Here is a 3993-nt window from a genome sequence, read left to right as displayed (position 1 = left end):
CAACAATATTCTAATGGATTTTTTTTTTTTTTTTTTTTTTTTTTAGTTAAATGTGAGCTTTTTTTTTTAAAGTAAAAATCATCCTTTGTCACTTCTGGGAAAAAAAAAAAATATCCATGGTTTCTTATCCTATTCATCGAGTCCTGTGTGATGAATGATTACTACAGGGAGTCTGTGGACCTTAAGAATTTATCAGCTACCTTCACACAAAGTATTGAGCCCTACATGCACAGTGTACATGGAACCGCATTTGTTGCTCTGAGTGAGGTTTTGTCATAGAAGCAGACACTGATAACAATGAGAGAGGGCTGGAAAAGATAAGGCAACATTTCTTGAAAAATGGAAATAAGAAAATATTTCTTTTTTTTTTTAAACTACCAAAATAAGTTTTCTCTAAATGTTCTAACACAAAAAAAAAAAAAAAAAGAGAAACTGTATTTCTGTTTCCCGGATTCCCTCCCACCACTCATTTACCTCTAACTGAAACACTTTCACCATATCTGTTTTTCAGTGGAAACATTAAAATTAAATGAAACTTTTTTTTTTTTTTCAACAAAATGTTGTGATTTAAAAAAGATTTTATGTTGGGAAAGCAAGAAATGTAGATGGGAAGTATTATTCTAACTCTCCTGATTGCCATGGCCCTTCTTTCTGCTGTTAATTAAATTTTCTTACATGCTTGGAGGGTTGATTTCAAGCCTTGTTCTCCACTGCTTTCCAACTATAGTTAGGGATGTGAAATGAATTATTGGGATAAAATCATTCGAAAGCTAAGCTGTGGCAGGTTTGGTACGGCCGCACGGGTGGGTTTTCCTGGCAGACTGAAGGTTTGTTACTGTCTCTAACAGGGACTTCCCTGCAAGAACTGGCTGCTACAGCTAGACTGACAGGAATTAAACGTGACAGCTTTTTCTAGGGTGTGCCTCGATCACAGGATTCTTGAGGAAAAAAAAACCAAATTCTCCTCCAGACAAGAGGATGATACTCCGGCAGTATTTTAAAACAACTGCGTTTGAACTCGGTTGCCCGTTCACTGGGTCGGCTGGGGGGATGGATCCCACCAGCGGGGACCTACCCCTGCCCTTCGCCTCCGCGGGATGCTCCTGCGGGACGGATCTCCCGCTGAGCTCAGGCTCTGGGGACACGGAGCTCAGCTCCCCTCCAGCGCCGGCTCTGTCCTGCTGGAAAAGTCTCCGCGACCCCTGCCCGAGGCTCCTAGTGGAAGATCTCTAGAAACAAATACACTCACGTGTACACAACCAGGGACTGCTACCAGGTTTTATCGGCACGCTGGGATATCCACTGGTGCTGGGTAGAGAAGTGGGGTTGACAGGATATTTTAAGTATTTTGCCTGATTCATTCCCATTAATTTCATGTAAGCAGCTGAGCTAAACTGGTTTGGGAGGCTGATGGGGTGAGATGAGGGGATCTGTACTAAAATGGTGGAGGGTAGGAGAAGCAGGAATGAACAAATTCAGCAGAAATCTATGTTGCAACTAAAACATGCCAGTGTTTTGCTGGATTTTTTTAGAAAGAACCCTCTCCAGAGTTGTGTTTCTCTCCATCTGGTCTAAAAGATTACCAAAACCTATGCTTTTACATGAAAAATTTCAATTCTGTCATAGATTTTTTAAAAAATCCATTCACAACCCAAATCATTGACCTGTACTTGCGTGCCGATCAAGTGTGTGGGAGGAGAATTTTCCTCTCCCGTTTTGGGCTGGGATGGCACGAACCCTGCGGCGTGCCACGATGAGCCAATGTGTATTGACTCAATCATACCTGCCCCGGCTGAACCCTGGCAGGTGCATCGCTGTGGGCTTGTGTCCTTGGAGAAGAAATGCTGCAAGTCCTAAGGGAGAGGTGTGGGTGGTGACTGGCAAAGCCATAACCCCTCCCTCCAGGAGCTGCCTTTCCTCTCCGGCCTCTGACTGGGGCTCCTGTGAGGGCCGGCCAGCGCTGTGAGGGGAGGATGGAGGATGAAACATTTTTCAGGCCAGCCTGAGAAGTGATTTGCATGTGACTGTTCACTGAGTGCGTTGCATAAAGTCAGCAGGATTTGGATTTTCACCAAACAACAGCCCAGGCCAGGGATGAAAAAGAATGGGGGGGGGCTGGCTGTTGCTTTGTAATTATAAAGACCCCTTAAGAAGTTTCTGGATTTTTCAGCTATAATTTTACGATCCTTACTCAAAGCCAGTTCCACGGGAAAAAAAAAGATGTTCAAGTGGTATGAAGGGATCTTGCTCCAGCCCCTCCCTCCTAAGATACAGACCTTCTTAAAATGAATACTCTACACAATGGAAACAAGTGCACCACAGGATGGCAGCTGCAAAGAAAATTACACCCTGTCTCTTTTACTTTTTTTTTTTCCTCCCCTTTTTTAAATTTTTTTTTAAAAAAGGCTATTATGAATATTTAAAGATTAGCAGATAAAAAGGATGAATTTAAACCACTGATCTGTACCTGTGGGATGCTCTTACTTTATTTTACTTCCTGCATGACCTTGAACAGATCACTTAATCCCTATTAGGGAACGGTGATGATAATCCTTCCCTTCTCCCCGTCCTCAACTCGTGCTAAATAGCATAGGTCAGGAATGAGCAACACTGCAGCTGACGCTGCTGCCAGTCATCACAGGAGACATGTAGCAAGCTCGAGTTTCCAAGCTCGTTTCTGCTGTGAAAAATTTCGCGTGATTTCATTGATTCTAAGCAATTATTTAAAAGCTCAGAAGTGACCATTATGATCGCCTTCATCACCCTAGCCTGCAAATTTTACCCAGTAATTCCTGCATTAATCCTAGACCTGGCAGCTGAGCTGTAACGTGGCTACTGATTTCAGAGACAGTTGACAGTCTCCTTGAACACCGGGTAAAGTCTCCCAGATGTTTGAGTCTCTTTTTCAAAAGAGGCCAAAAATAAAGTTGTGAAAGGCAGCTATTTGCAATAATATATTTACAAGTTACTCTATCTGCATACACTCTTATAATATAGAGAAGATACATCAAGATCAAAATCTGGCTTTTAACTGACAGGGACTATTCCACTTCATTTTTAGAAATTCCTCCAAGCAATTTGCTCTCAGAAAAGCAGCGCTGCGTAAATTTTTGAATATTCTTTCTGTAAACTGGGAGGGAAATGACAAATGTATTAAACGCTGAATAATGGTATCTGCACATCAGTACTGCAGCTGAGATCAAAGCCAAGCTGTGTCAGGTGTTGTGCAAACGCATCGTGAGAGCTGATCTCTGCTGAAAAACTGATAAACACAATAACGAGTCTCTCAGATTTTATCGATAAGCTGGTCCTTAATAGGAAAACAAACAGTAGCAGCCGGTTTGTTTCACAAAAAGCTCCAGCTGGAAAGGTAAGGTCTTCATCCCCCTGTCTTCTAGGAATACTTCCAATCTCACAGGAGCATCTAAAGGATTAAAAATATACAGAGCAGGAAATTCCAGCTTTCCAAAGCTAAGAGCCACCTCTCACAGCCATAGATAAACCACGCAGGGAGCAGTTGTCCCCAAGCAGGGAGCAATTGTCCCCAAGCAGATGTGCCTCACTGTGGCTGGAAGGACTCACATAATCCACTGAGCAACCTCCTCGCCACCAAAGCAGCCCTCGGGCCTGAGCAGGCTGCACGCTCTGACCCGCTCTGCTCTCGGGGAGAGGAGCTCCTCTGCTCCACCGCCGTTAGGGCTCCCCACGCATCAGTGATGTGAACCCCGGGAGTGAGTGAAGAGCCAAGGTGCCAGCTCAGTCCCTCCCTAAAACACCCCTGCAGGTCCCATCCCTATCGCCTGTGAGCATAAGGGGTGTAACCCCGCTTATCTTTTATTTTTGTTTGTGGTCTGGATAATCACAAAGTTCTCTGGAGAAATGGGCCAGACCCCACGCAGCTCCAAAATCAAATCAAGGACGTGACAGGCCTGTGGAAGTTACGCTCTGTCTGAAGGTAGACCTCTCTCTCTCGAGCTCCTGCTCTTCTCAGCC

Source organism: Athene cunicularia, assembly GCF_003259725.1.
Source record: "Athene cunicularia isolate RWA chromosome 24 unlocalized genomic scaffold, athCun1 chr24_part1, whole genome shotgun sequence".
NCBI lineage: Eukaryota > Metazoa > Chordata > Aves > Strigiformes > Strigidae > Athene > Athene cunicularia.
This window is presented reverse-complemented; position numbering follows the sequence as displayed.